The following is a 15,939-nucleotide window of genomic DNA, read 5'->3' as shown; positions in this document are numbered from 1 at the left end:
GAATCCAAAATCAAGAAAGGGAGGATCTGAATTGCAGTGGGTGGGGAGTTAGGAGGGAGGCGTCAGTACCATCCCCGGGTTCTCCTTCTCCTTGCCTCCCCTAACATCCCACCCAATATGGCATACACATCTACCTGACACCAGTCCCATCTCTCTCTCACACACATACAAACACTGCCTCCTACCCTTGTTCCCCGCTCTCTCGCACGCAGCCATATGCCGCCCACCCCCAGCCGATACCCCTTTAATTCCACCCTCCAGTGATCTCTACTCAGCTCTAATCTCCCCAAAATGATCCCCCTTTGCTCTGTGTGTTACAGACAGGATCAGAGGGCTGTTCTCTGCTGAGTGAGATTCAGCATGTCTTCAGTCAGCCGGGCTCCTGCCCCCCAGATTTCTGCTGCCATAGGCACAGGCCTAGTGTCCCTATTGACAAATCCAGGCCTGCCAAGAACAGGACCACATCAATACTACTCTAGTGAGGTCTTGGGTCTTGCACAGAGATGAAGCAGTGGGGTGGGGGGAGGGGGTATTCAGAGGAAGGATTAGCGGTTTAGGACACACTGGGGAAATCTACAGACTAAATATATGTGCATAGAGGAGCAACTGAAGGACTTGATGACAGGCTGTACAAGGATAAGACAGAAAGATTATTATTATCAGTGCATTTTTTAGCCAAAGCTCTTTACCATGGTAATGGATACATATAAAAGACAAAGGGATTGATTTCTTCTCAGCCCAATTAGGTTCTTTGCAAAGAAGAAATTTTAGCAAGTGTTTGATTGTACAACCTGTATTACCATTTAGTCAGAGCACCTGGAGTAATATCCATAGTAAAATAATACTGATGACAGAAAAACACCAAATGGTCCATCCAGTCTACCCAGCAAGCTTCTTATGGTAGTAACTGCCGCTCCATGCAGGTTACCTCCATGTTACTCTTAAGGGTAGTAACTACCGCTCCATGCAGGTTACCTCAATGTTTCTGTTAAGGGTAATAACTGCCACTCCACGCAGGTTACCTCAGTGTTTCTGTTAAGGGTAGTAACTGCCGCTCTGTGCAGGTTATCCCATGTTTCTTTTAAGGGTAGTAATTGCCACTCCATCCAGGTTACTCCATATTACTGTTAAGGGTAGTAACTGCTGCTCTGTACAGGTTCCCCCAAGCTTTATATTAAGGGTGGTTATATTAACATTAAAAACCAAGCAATTGTCAAACCCATAACAAATTTACTATTAGCAATGTTTTTACAGGGTGAGCAACCTTCTTCATAATTCAGACAATGCTGCTGCTTGAATGTGCTTTGCTTTTGGACTTGGCCATAGAAGCAGTCCTGCGTTTTTTCCCTAATGTCTGTGTATGAGTATCCTGGACTGTATAAGTCAGGGCCCAGTGTTGTCTGAATCCAATTCCCCTTCCTCCCCCCACCATCGAAGCAGAGAGCTATGCTACAGTAGCATCAAAATCATGTAAGCCAGTTGGTTAAGGGCAGTAATCCCCATGCCTTCGGTTAGAAGTAGTAGCTGCTGCTCCATGCTGGTTACCTCCCATGCACCATAAATCTACAAAAAAGTGGCAGGGTATAGTTAATGCCCATAGCATAGTCAGTGTGTTTATTATCACAGCTTATTCTAGGGATGCCAGTCTCCTCTGAACCATGCTCGGACGTTGATTTGGAGCAGGCTCAACAGGAAGCAATACCGTCTACTAAATCAACACCACTTCCCCCTACAACTCAGTGTTCCCTTAGAGTCTTACTTCAAAGTGCTGGTGAAATAGAGGTCAATCTGCACAACTGGGCAGCTAAAGGTGTGGAAAGATTTTCCGGGCCAAACACCTAACTCAGGGCTTCATTTTCAAAACATTTTTCCCATAGACACAGAATGGAAGAAAAGCCTTAGTAAAGCAGGCCCTTAGTTGTCTAATTTTAGGGAAACTTTCAGCTGAAAACTTTGTGCAGTCACAAAATGCTATTCAAGCAAGAGAAGATGAACCAAAGGTATAAAGTAAAACTCATTACAGAGAAGCTGAATGTCCTGTTCTTTCATTTCATTTCAGTCACAGTAAGAAAATATTATTTTCTATTCCTTGCAGAAGAATGATGATCATTTGCAACAGTAAGGATTACACTTCTGCTCACATAGGGCCTGATTTTAAAAAGCATTTGCATGCTTAAAATTGGGTTTTGCACCTGTAAATGCACTTTCACGTATAAGTGTGCTTTTGAAAATTTCTACTATACTGTTTTGTATTTCCACGTGTAACTCCTTTGAAAATGACTCTTTTAGTCTCTCTTATGATAAAAAGGGAAGTCTGCATTCTATTTTTTTTTTTTGTATGTAAATAATTTTATTGTCAATCAGAACATGAAAAACACAAATATGAAGCATAACAATCGAAACTAAACCAGAGGTGTACAGCAAAAATGCCTATGTAAGCAAAAGTATTACAAATTGTGATTGACCAGTTTATAAACAGACCCCCAAGCCCTCCTCCCCCCCCCCCCACACACACATCTGGGAAGACATCAAAAGAATGAGAGAGAAAAAGAAGAAACAAGAAACACCCGGGCAGGTTAAGGAATATACATAAAGAAAGAATGTTTAAATTTTGGGTTGGACGGGGAATCAGAAAAATCTGCAGAGCACTATATAGAGATAGGCAGCAGCTGGAGGTAATCAAGGGAGGAGAGCTTGCTCATCCAGCCGGTGTAATGCCCCCACATTCTCACGAATGCACCCATACGATCATGATGTACTGCAGTGAGTCTGCTTAATTGATAATATGCATGTAGCCTGTGTTGAATCTTAGCTAAACTTGGGGTGCCTTTCCAATGTAATGCAATTTCTGACCGAGCTGCAATAAAGACTTGCAACATAAACCTTTGTGTGTCCTTATTGTGTCCAGGAATGGGAAGACCCAATAACACATGCCAGGGTTTAGCATCCACCCGTGTCATTATGACCCGTGATAGCCAAGCCATCACCTCGTGCCAGACTAACGCCACCTTCGGACACTCCCACCAAATATGATAATATGTGCCAGGTTGTCCGCAGCCCCTCCAACATAAGTCAGACAGCGCAGGCTGAAATCTATGTAACTGCACTGGGGTGTAGTGCCAACGATAGAGCAACTTATAACAGTTTTCTTGTAGCCCCACGGAAATGGAACATTTATGAGCTAATGAATAAATATTGTCCCAATCTTGTGCTTCCAATCTAAAATGAAAGTCAGTTTCCCATAACATACGATGTCGAGAAGGCTCTGGTAATTTACCATTTAGAAGGGCATATATCTTAGAGATAACACCTCGGAGAGTAGAAGCATTCTTACAATATGTTTCGAAGAGTGTACCCGTCAATTTTAAAGTGCCTCCACGCAAACCCCGGCAAATAAAATGATACAATTTAGCGTAGTGTAGAAAATCCACCCCAACTAAAGAGTAGGTATGACACATTTGATCAATAAACATTAAGGAACCCTGCTGCTGAACATGAGCCAGCCTAATGATTCCTACTTGTGCCCATGTTTTCGTTGTCAGGGAATATCAGGGAGGGGATAAACTGTATTCGTGAAGAGATGAGTCATAGTAGTATAGAGTTCTGTCCCCACCAGCCTAGACTTCCACTGATGCCAAACCCTGAATGTTGTCCGTAACGCAAATGGGAAGTAGGAGACCAAACCCCAGGACGATTGAGGCTGCCAAGGGAGGGCTGATAGAGGAATAGCCCCTATTAAATTTTGCTCCAATCAGACCCACTGTGGTGCATCGTGTGCACGGTGTAAGGCCACGATAGCCCGGAGCTGTGCAGCAAAATAGTACCACATCAGATTAGGCAATTGTAAGCCACCCTGAGACTTCATCAAGTACAAAGTGGTTCACGCCACCCGGGGGTTTGCGCCATATGAAACTACATACAATGTGTTGCCATTTCTTAAGTATAAAGGTAGGTAAGCAGATAGGAATAGTTGTGAAAAAATACAAGAAGCGAGGAAGGACATTCATTTTAACTATGGTGAGGCGTCCTAGCCACGAGTGAGTTTGGTGCTGCCACGTCACTAAGCCTTTTTGTATAGCTTTAATAAGAGGGTCATAATTTAATGCATAGAGCTGACTAACGGAGGATCCCAACCGTACTCCAAAATACTTCAGGGAAGATGTAGCCCACTTAAATGGAAATTGCCGGCTAAGCAACTGTTCCACTGCTGGCGACAGGGTTATATTAAGAATCTTGGATTTATCATAGTTCACTTTCATACCTGAGACTGATGTGAACCTCAATAACTCCGTCATGACCCCCTGGAGTGATGTTTCCGACTCTGTGTGAACATCACATCATCAGCAAAGAGTGATATCTTAAAGTGATTAGGGCCTTTCTTCACTCCCAAAATGCCCGGAGATTCCCTAATTGTCATAGTAAATGGTTCTAAGAATAGCGCAAACAATAGGGGAGACAACGGGCACCCCTGTCTAGTACCCCTTTGGTATCGCAAAGGAATCACCGTAGTTCCCATTAGCCTTAACTCGGGCGAAAAGGTGTTCATATAGCTTCATTAACCAAGTCACAAATGAAGGGCCAAATGACATATAGTGTAATGTCTTAAAGAGAAATGGCTAGTGAACCAAATCAAATGCTTTTTCAGCATCCAATGAGAGGAGAATCGCAGGTGTCCCATCAGAATGCACCAAATCGATGATATCAACGATCCTCCTAACATTGTCTGCCGCCAACCGCCCGGGAACAAACCCCACCTGATCATTAAGGACTAATCCTGGTAGAACCCCATTGAGTCTGGCAGCCAAAACTCTGGCCAAAATCTTGAGGTCTATATTAAATTAAGGAAATAGGCCTATAGGAGCTACACCTAGTAGGGTCCTGTCCCGGCTTGGGCAGCACAGTGATGCCTGCTGCATTAGTGTCCCTGCTAGGTGATGCACCTTGCAATAAAGAATTAAACAAATCTGTCAATGGACCCACTAGCGTGTTTGCAAATTTACGATAATTTGTACCGGTAAAGCCATCGAGTCCTGGCGCTTTCCCTGGTTTCAAGTGCTTGATGGCATTAAGCACCTCCGTGGGCTCTATGGGCTTATCCAGAAACTCCCTTTGAGGTCCCATAAGAGTAGGCAAAACCATGGAGCTTAAATAATTATCAATAGTCTTATCCGTGACAGTGTTGTCTGGTGCATAGAGTTGGGAATAGAAGTCCGTAAAAGAACTCCTTATGCCCTCCAAGGTTGTAATGGGTGGTCCCTGCACTGCATTGATCTTTGCAATCACTGTCTGAGCTCTAGCAGCCTGCAGTCGGTGTGCCAGGTAACGTCCCACCTTATTTCCCCCCTCAAAAAATATTTGCCGCAATAAAAGCAAATGATGACTAATGGCATCATTATCTAAGGATCGGACTTGTCCCTTTTAACATTTGGTAATAGATTGAGAGGAGGAGGCACTATGTTGCTTGGTCAAAGTTTGCAATTCATCTAATAATGTGAGTCTAGTGGTTCCTGTGTCTTATTGCAATATACAGCCTGGGAGATACAGACACCCCTAATGACCGCCTTAGAACATTCCCAAATAACCAGAGGAGTCATGCCTTCTGTTCAATTCTCCTGAAAATAGTGTTTCATATGCTGTTCCAATTTAAGAACAAAGGCCTGATCTTTAAGAAGACTGTTAGTAAGTCTCCACAGCTTGTACCCTGGGTCTGAATCCTGTATAAAAATCTCAAGCCAGGTAGGTGCATGATCAGACCAAGTTATAGTTTTAATACCCACTTTCTGGAACCGATTTTGGGATTGAGTGGAAACAAAAAGATAATCTATCCTGGAGACTGCTGCGATCTGCGTGCATCAGACTGTCTCCGGAGTCTCTTCCCACTTTTTGTCCGCTCGTTGCCAATGTGGTGCATGGTCCAGCTTCTCCAACGCCAAACCCATCTTGGGGACTTGAAAGGATGCAGGGATCTTCGCTTTGTTGAAGGTCTCCAGCGCCTCCGCAATAGTTTTAATCTTGTAAGTCACCCCTTGGACTTGAAACATCAGCCCAAAGGGATAGGTCCAGCGATATTTAATGTCCTTTGCTCTCAAAGCAGAAGTAGCTTCCCTTAAGTCATATCTTTTTTTTCAATGTGGCTGGAGCAAGGTCTTGATAAATGAAAATAGAGTGATTATTCCACTGTATCTCCTTCAGTGAACGTGAGATAGCAAAGATCTGTTCCTTCAGCGTAAAGCTGTGAAAACATATCACAATATCCCTAGGTCTTTGATCCCGGCGTGGGCCAAGCACCCTGTGTGCATGCTCCAGGCACACCGTTGGGATTTCAGGCTGTGGTTCATCCGAGGGCCTCCGACCCGATAAAAGCAGATGTTGGCAAATTTGCAAGGCCACTGCCGGAGCATCAGAAAATTCTGGGCTATCCGGAACCCCTTGGAGATGGAGATTATTCCTTCTGCTCCTGTTCTCCAGGTCTTCTATTTTCTCTTGGAGCGCTGTAATTTCAGTGTTATAGTGATTAGCCTGGGTCTGTAAATGATTTAAAGCATCCCCGTGAGCATTGACCCAATTTTCCACGTCATCAACCTGGGTTCCTAAAGCAGCCATATCCTCCTTAAGGTCCGCAACCGAAGCCATAATATCCATTTTGTGCTGTTTAAGATCCCCCTCAAGTGCATAAACCACTGATGAACCTCATCGTGGGTTAAAGATGTGTCTGCCGGGGGATCAGGCAGGTCGGGTTCCAGTCCATGTGACTCCGCCGAGTCTACATCTGCTCCTGTTGAAGGCCCATCTGTGGCGGCACCATCTTGTTCTGCTTCGGGCGGCAGCTTGCCGTAAGAAAAATGTCTGAGGTCGGCGGTTTTGTGCTTAGAAGCCATCGGAGCGCTGAGGAAATCGAAGCGGAGCAATGACCGGGTAATTTATGAAAAATTCCGGGCCGTTTCGCTAGCTTTTATGGGTTTTGGGCTTGTGGGGGAGCAGAGCTCACCAGCTAGACGTCCGTCCTCATCGGCTTCAGAACAGCGCCCCGGAAGTCTGTATTCTGACCAGTGCTACATCTCAGTTATTCATTCATAGGAGAAAATGCTGAGAATGCTAAACCAGCATAGTTTTCGTGTTCTTAAAAATATAAGAAAATAAGAATATAAAATTTGCCATACTATGACAGACCAAAAATCCATCAAGCTCAGAATCCTGTTTCCAAAAATGGCCAATCCAGGACACAAATACCTGGCAGGATTCCAAAGAGTAAATAGATCCCATGCTGCTTATCCCAAGGATAAGCAGTGGATTTCCCCAAGTCCACCTTACTAATGGTCTATGGACATTTCCTCCAGGAGCTTGTCCAAACATTTTTTAAATGCAGCTACACTAATAGATTTCACCACATCTTTTGGCAAACAATTCCAGAGCTTCAATGTGTCGAGTAAAAAAAAAAATTCTCCTTTTTGTTTTAAATGTTTTTCTTAGTTACTTCATTGCATGTCCCCTAGTCTTTATACTTTTTGAAAGAGTAAACAACCTATTTGCATTCACTCATCCCATTCCGCTAATTATTTTATCGACCTCCAAGCTGAAGAGTCCTAACATCTATAGCCTTTCCTTATAGAGGAATCATTCTTCCCATTTACCATTTTGGTCACCCTTCTCTGTACCTTTTCTAATTCTGCTATATCTTTTTTGAGATGTGGTGACCAGATCTGCACAAAGTACTCAAGATGAGGTTGCACCATGGGGCGATACAGACGCATTATGATATTCTCTGTTTTATTCTCCATTCCTTTCCCAATAATTTCTAGCATTCTATTTGCTTTCTTGGCTGCCACCATACACTGAGCAGAAGATTTCAATGTATTATCAATGATGATGCCTAGATTCTTTGCTTGAGTAGAGACTCCTACTGTGGAACCTTGCATTGTGTTGCTATAATTTAGATTGCTCTTCCCTATGTGCATTGCTTTGCACTGTACACATTAAATGTCATCTGCCATTTGCATGCCCACTCTCCCAGTCTTGCAAGGTCCTCTTGCAATTTCTCATAATCCTCTTGTGAAATAACAGCTTTGAATAATTTTGTGTCATCAGCAAATTTGATCATCTCACTCATTATTCTCATTTCTATGTCATTTAAAAATGTGTTTTAAAGCTGGAGTCTCAGAACAGATCCCTGGGGCACTCCACTATTCATCTTTCTCCATTGAGAAAATTGACTATTTAGCCCTATTCTCTGTTTTCTATCTTTTAACCATTTCTCAGTCCACAATAGGATACTGCCTGCTATCCGGTGACTTTTTAATTTCCTAAGAAGCTTCTCATGAGGGACTTTGTCATACTCTTTCTGGAAATCCAGATACATTGTATTAACTGACTCACCTTTATCCATGTGTTTATTTTACACCTTCAAAAATTATAGCAGATTGGTAAGGCAAGAATGCCCTTGGCTAAATTCATGCTGGTTTTGTCCCATTAAATTATGACTGACTATATCAAGGCTAATTTTGTTCTTTATGATAATTTCTACCATTTTTTTCCAGCACTGATGTCAGGCTCACTGGTCTGTAGTTTCCTGGATCATCCCTGGAACCCTTTTTAAAAATTGGCATTATATTGGCAACTCTCATTCAGGTACTAATTGTATGTCTGCAATTTCATTTTTCAGTTCTTTCAGCACTCTGAAATGTATACCATCTGGTCCAGTGATTTCCTACCCTTTAAGTTGTCAGTTTGCCTTATTATATCTTCTAGGTTCACTGAGATTTGTTTCAGTTTCTCTGAAGCATCATTTTTAAATATCATTTCTTGCATGGGTATCTCCTTCATATCTTTCTCATTAAAGACTAAAGCAAGAAATTCATTTAGTCTCTCTGCTATGGCCTTATCTTCCCTAAGTGTACCCTTTACCCCTTGATTATCTAGTGGTCCAACTGACTCTCTTGCAAACTTTCTGCTTCAAATGTACCTGAAAATGTTTTTATTATGAATTTTTGCTTTCAAAGCAAGCTTCTTTTGTGATTTGTCAACTGGTTAGGTAAAACATCACAATCCTGATTATATATCAGGCTGAAAATCATTTAGAAATTTTCAAAAGACAGAGTATTACTGGAAGGTGTGAGACAATCTACTCTGAAGCTACATCTTTAGAAATAGAGTATTCTAAAGGTCATGAAGTTCTAAGCATAATGGAATGAAAGCACTGCAGCTTTTCATTTTAATATATATTGGAGGACAATTGTGAAAGACATTTACCAGAGTAAATAGATATTCATCATGGTAGATTGCTCTGGTTGAAAACTGCAAACACTTAAACAGCAGTGCTCAAACCATTCCTTGGAGCCCCCCTGCCAGACAGGGTTTCAGGATATCTTTAATGAATATGCATGAGATTTATTTGCATGCATGACCTCCTATGCATACAAATATTTCTCATGCATATTCATTAGGGATACCCTGAAAACCCAACTGGCGGGGGGAAGGAAGGGCCTAACGATTGGTTTGAGCACTCCTGCCCTAAAAGTAGCTTAAAGCATTTGGGCCTTCAAAAGGTTCTCACTGTTAGCTGGATAAAGAAGAAGCATTCCCAGGGGATATTTAGATAGGATGAGCAAAACAACAGATATACGTTTGATTTTCAGATGTATGCACATTTTTTCATCTTTGACTGGTTGTCTGCAGGTGAAAGTCTAAGTGCCATTTGCACACACACGTGTGTGCAGTAAGTTTTCAAATTAGCTACCATCTGCAAATATACAAATAATGTGCCAGGAGATGGGTAATGGAAATGCCCCCATGATGCTTACGGATATCAGGTCTTAATGAATTGCCTTACCTTAGAGGTATCTATTTACAGGTTGAGGAATTTATAATAGCAACACCATGCCCTTCTTTCTCCCTCCCTCATCATGCACCAGTCTCTATAGTAAGTAAGGATTTTTTCAGACTTCTTCCTGAGCATACCTTCGGACTGTGAGTCTAGTAAAGAACATGACCTAGCATCTGTGCTTCTGTGTTAGGCATTCACATCACAGGTACCTTTCCTCTCTCTTCTGAGGCATCAACAATATCAGAGATTGTAGGGATCATACAAATGCATTAAATAATCAATTTCTTTGTCTGAACTGATAAAGGGGGGCATAGGTGTTCTCATGGGAGAGGTGACCTGAAATCAGCAGTTGCACCACCTTCAGATGAAAAAAATCTGACTTACCATCAATAGCAAGCTGGAAGCGGAAAGCTGAGCCATCATTAAGAGCAACGTTAATGCCAGAAACATAAAATTTGACATGTGCTATTTTATATCAAGTAATTAGTTACAGATTGAGGTCCATATTCAGCATGTTTGTCTGGCTAAATTTGGCACTTCGCTGAAAATCCCACAGGTTTGACAACCTTTGACATAGACATGTAAGATTTTAGCTGGCTAAAAACATATTCAGCTATGTCAGGGGTGGTCAGGAGATACTGAGGCAGAGTGGGAGTGGCATTATCTAGCTAAGTTAGCCAGATAATGCTGATTTTCAGTGTTATCCACCAATGTAACCGGATAACTTTAGGTCAGCCGAAGAGCAGTCCTAAAGTTAGCCCAATAAACGTACCTAGCTAACTAAGATATCAGGCTAAATTCAGTGGTGTGTCTGCACCATTGAATATCCCAGCTAAGTGACTCAAAGTTTCTGCAGCTAACTTTGCCAGTCACCCAGTAGCTGAAAATATTTTCTGCATTACACAGTAGCCCCGCATGCTCCCCTTGATGTAGGCTGCAACATGTGATGTCCAAAGCTTTATACATATCATTGATAGAAACAGAATGCTGGGCTTGATGGAATTTTGGGCTGACCAAGCTTGGTGTGTGCTTTCTTCTTATCTGTGCTATGTCGCCAATAATAGCACCTGTTCAGATTGTTATAAGGCCTTGGGCTCTAAATGGGATGCACTTAAACCACTGCTGGTTGTTATTGATATCAATGATTGGTGCAAGGAGTAAGCAGCCATACTGCCATTTTTGCAGATGACACCAAGCATTGTCATTGTGATTTTGCTGTGGTATTTATTGATTTTTATAGGAGGATACAGTTATCATAAAGGGGGGATAGATCACAGAAAAGATATAGGACCAAATTTAACTAGACTATTATCTCCATAGTATAGTGACTGTCTCTTATGTGCATCTCTATATGATGGGACTTTGCTAATCACTAACAATTGCTTCCAAGTATTTTTCCAGCAATGGACAGAGGGAGGGGGTTTTCCATATTCAGAATTCCTCCCCTTGCCATAACCCCACCTCTATGGGGGACATTTTTGTGGGATATAAAAATTCTCATGTGCAAGCTCAGTCTCTAGTGGGTTAGGAGCTAAGAAGAAGAACAGAAGCTAGAGGTCATCCCTGGGTCTCAATCAATTGAGAGAGGAGGAAGGAATTTGGACCTTAACTGTTAAGATCTTTTTTCCATCATTCCTGGAAGTTAGGATGGGACTTTTAGATTTTGGTAAGTAGAAGATTTTTGGATAATGACTGGTTCAGCCTGGATGGAAGGGCATCCCCCTGGGATCCTGAACGACTAAATTCAGCGAGATCCTTTTGCCTGAGCACCAGAAGAAACAAGGGTGAGAAGTTTTTTGGATTCTTGTACTGGAGACATTAAGAGGCCTATTGGAGATTTTTGCAGTTGGATTAGAGAGTTTAGGGAACTTTGGGATTTTGTCACTATGTTAAGCTTGGGGATATTTGTCCATCTTGACCAGCGTAGGCTGGAGCTAAATTTCAGTTATCTTACTGTCACTGGGGAGGATAATTTTGATATAGATGGTGATGCAAGAGAAGGGAGATTGGTGAGATGATCTAGAATGGACAAGGAAACCATAGTTTTCATTATTCTGATATTTTTAGTGCTCTTTTTGATTTTCATTATTTTGACTGGATACTTCTGTTTAAGTTAAACGGTTTAATATGAACACCCCCAAGGACTCTGTGTGGTTATTTTTGCAGTGCCCCATGTGAATGGATGGACCTTGGCTTGATTATTTCTTTTTCCCATTCTGATAATTTTTGCTTCCTTGCTCCTCTATTGGACACTTTTGCATGTGGTGGGAATCATCCAGCTGGTGAGTGAGCCATCAGACTGAAAAGGTAGTGACAGTGCCAGGGGCCCAGAAAGATATCTTTCCCCCCACTGGACTTGAACCTTGGAAACCCGTAGCACCCCTGGATGATGTTTATATGCACAAACGGGGACCAGCTACATGAACATTGCTACATACATCAAATAGTGTTTATTAGGAGATGCAACAGCTCCCCTATGAGGAAAGGTTAATCAGGTTAGGGTTCTTCAGCCTGGAGAAGAGATATGATAGAGGTCTATTAAAATCATAATTTGGGTGGAATAGGAAAATATGGAATGGTTATTTACTCTTTCCAGTAGTACTAGGACATTCCATGAATCTAATGGGTAGCACAGTTAAGCTGTGGAATTTATTGCCAGAGGAGGTGGTGAAAGCAGTTATTTTAATTGGTTTTAAGAAGTGTTTAGACAATTTTCTGGAAGAAAAGTCCATAATCCACTATTAGTCATGTAAACTTGTGACCTGGAATGACCACTGTCAGAGACTGGATGCCGGGCTTGACAGACATTTGGTCTGACCCAGTATGGTCTTTCTTATGCTTCTGAAATGATATATAGTAGTAATTGATTGATTTATTTCCTGCACTTATCAACCGCCCTACTCCAAAACTCAAGGTGATATGCACATTAATAAAACACACAAAATAAAATAAAAACAAAAAAAACATCAAAGAAAAATAAAAAATTAAAATTATTATAAAAATAAACTGTAATAGATTTAGGACATTTAAGTAGTAATTTAAGAATTGGGCAAAAGGAGGGCAAAAAGTATAAAAACTGCAAGTCAGTTTGCTTATCTAATTTTAAAATAGCACATCTTTTGCCCAAGGCTTTACTTTACTGAACTTACAGAAGGAGAGACATTCCTTACACTTATTTATGGAACGAAAAGCAAGTGCTCTATACTCATGTGCCTCTTTTCTGAGCTTGTCTTTGGAGGGAGAGGAAGAAAGGGTGCTCCGCTCTTTAGTGCAAGGAGGAATCCATGTATGGATTTGTAGTTCTGAGTTTCCTAAGAAAAGTTGGATCTACATTTCCCTGCATAAACGAGGACTGGAACAGTTTACTCAGGTTGACTTGACTGAGGTGGCAAATCAAAGCCATGGCTACAACCACTGGTGAGCTTTTTAGTGTTCCATAGGTATTTCAGAAATTAGGACTGAGGCTGAAGACATATAATAACACAGCAAATGGAAGATAAAGACCAAAATGCCCCATCCAATCAGCCCAATACTGATCGTTCCACTTTGGGTAGATGTGCATAGAAATTTCCACAAAAAACAAGATATCCACTCCACCTGTGTGTCTTTTAGTGCTGTAACTGCCATAAAATCAAACAAGATGCCATGGTCCATCAAACCCAAGCATACTGTCTCTGACAAAGGTCAGTCTGGGTCACAAGTACCCAGCAGATTTTGAAAAGTAGATATATTTCTTGTTACTCTTTCCCAGGGATAGCAATGCTTTTTCCCTATTCTACATGGTCAATAACACTTTATGGACTTTTCCTCCAGGAACTTGTCCAGCCCGTTTGTTTTACCTTATTCACCACAGATTTTTTGGGTACAGCAGAGCATATGTATACATCAGCAGGTTTTATAACTCCATTCAGTTGTTCCCCTCTCTTTGCACTGTGCGGGGGTCGAAATTATCGAGATTCAGTGGTATATTCTGAGCTTCGGGAAGATTTTTCATCTGAGGTAGTTCAATTTGAAACTACACGCCATTACCCTTGTGACCGCTTTTCAGTCTGCAATCAGTCATTTGTCTGGAGCTCTTTGCCATTTGATTGTTTACAGAAAGATGTCTTTTATACTTGAACTTCAGGTGAGATTAGCGACATGGTGTATCTGCTCTGGTTCTCATGTAGCCTATTGTACATAGGCAAGACGAAGAGAATTTTATGAACAAGGATAATTGAGCATTAGAACTCGATTGCTCATGAAAAACTTGATGCTCCTCTTGTTCAGTGTTTACAAGCACATCATGCCTTTGAAGATCTTAAGTTTTCAGTGTTTTACAATCCTAGAGGGAGCAATTATAATTTGATCCTCCTCAGACGAGCAAAGATAGGTATATAAATTAGATACTGTCCAACCACGAGGTGTAGACAAAGAAATTGAGTGGTTTGCTTTTAGTTAACATTATCTTGAGATTATATTATGTATGACTGGTTTATGAGGGTGTGGGTTTTGTTGATCGTTTTACCATCATGGAATCTGACTCCTGGAGTACCATTTGTCATCAAGCTCACTCAGGTGATGTCAGAGATTGAGTCTTTTCAGTGGTTGACCCCACTTTATGGAACACCCTGCCAGAACAATTAAGAACATTAACAGACACCAAAATATTTAAGAAGGTTTTAAAAACTTGGTTCTTCCAACAAGCATTTGATATAAATACCTAAGAAGTAGAGCACCAGAATAAAGCATATAGCATGTCATTACTGAATACTTTGTCAATTTAAGAAACCAGACAGGCCTAAGGGGAGTCCAGATGTTGATTATTGTTATGTTCTCTGTGTTACGTTAGTATTGCTGCTGAGAAGTATGGTTGATTTTAATTATGGATGTCAATTTTGTAAACCACTGTGAATATGGGAAATTAATACATTGATTGATAAAGGGGAAGTCTTTGGCATTGCTTTTACGGTGCACCGCCATGTTTTAAAATTGTGACAATGCATGCTAGTGAAGAGAGCTATGTAGAAGTGATTAGCATGTGAAAATGTGTCTTCATATTTCTATAGTTGTACAATGGTTCTTATTGACTTTATTTTAGAGATACTGTACATTCTGAAGACCCCTGATGAAGGCAGTGCAATTCCCAAAACATTGGCCGTGTTGGGTATTTTTGAGTGGGGGCACTCCAGCATGAAATCACTTTGAAACACATGGAAGATAAGCATTATTTGTATCTTTTTGGATTTGATCACATTGAAAAGAAGGAACTGGTAAAAGATGATTTATTGTATAGCACTGCCTGATGTTTCTGTCTGAAGCCCATTGTGAGTAAGAGACCGTAGATTATTCCATCATGCAAAGTTCTAAAGAAGGTATTGCTTTGATACCAAGTTCTGTATCTGCCTTTGCACCTCATTTCTCTAGCATTAGGTATAATAGGAGGTGTTTGCTTATTTTGTTGATGCTTTTCAGGATAATTATCAGCCTTCTATAATTCTCCATTTTTAAACCTTTTGTTGCACATAAAATACAAATTAATTTAAGTTCAATAAATTCTATAAAAAAATATACTTATCTCATGGAAACATGGAATTATAGGAGACTGATGGTTATAATGAAAAGGTATGAGCTTACATGTATGATGATCTCCTTTCCTCCACAATAATTAAATGTTTTTGAATATTGTGGTCTTCTATACATGTTATACATATTAAGGTCCTGCTGTACAAACCCCAAAACATTTTGGTTGCCTTTCTCTAGACCATCTTTAATCTTTCTATATCCTTTCTGAGATAAGACCTCCAGAACTGAACACAATACTCTAGGTGAAGCCTCACCAACGACCTATACAAGGGTATTATTACCTTGTTTTTTTTTTCTTCTGGTTAGACCTCTAAACAGATATATTAAGACCTGTCATGGAGCTTACAGTAAAGATAGTTACTATCCTGCTTTCTTAGTCCAATTGAATGGATCCTGACTTTCTGACCACCTGGAAGGTTGGTGGCACAATCTTTAAAAACTGGAGTGGAATATAAATTAGTAGGAAGCATGAAGAAATTCTAGTCAGGACTGCTAGGATGTATCTGTCAGAGATAGTACAAGCCCCTCTCTTTGGAATTCATTATGCTTCAGCA

General features: G+C 41.0%; 1 long non-coding RNA gene across 1 annotated transcript in view; it reads left to right on the top strand.

Moving 5' to 3' along the window:
- Positions 1-15,073, top strand: part of LOC115091561 — a 60,958-nt gene extending 45,885 nt beyond the window's left edge. Inside the window, exon 3 of the long non-coding RNA XR_003856771.1 lies at positions 14,901-15,073. This is a non-coding gene — a long non-coding RNA (uncharacterized LOC115091561). The remainder of the gene's footprint in view (positions 1-14,900) is intronic.
- The last annotated feature ends 866 nt before the right edge of the window (positions 15,074-15,939 follow it).

Source organism: Rhinatrema bivittatum, chromosome 5, assembly GCF_901001135.1.
Source record: "Rhinatrema bivittatum chromosome 5, aRhiBiv1.1, whole genome shotgun sequence".
NCBI classification, from domain to species: domain Eukaryota; kingdom Metazoa; phylum Chordata; class Amphibia; order Gymnophiona; family Rhinatrematidae; genus Rhinatrema; species Rhinatrema bivittatum.
Note: the sequence above shows the minus strand (reverse complement) of the source record. Positions and strands in the feature narration are given on the sequence as shown.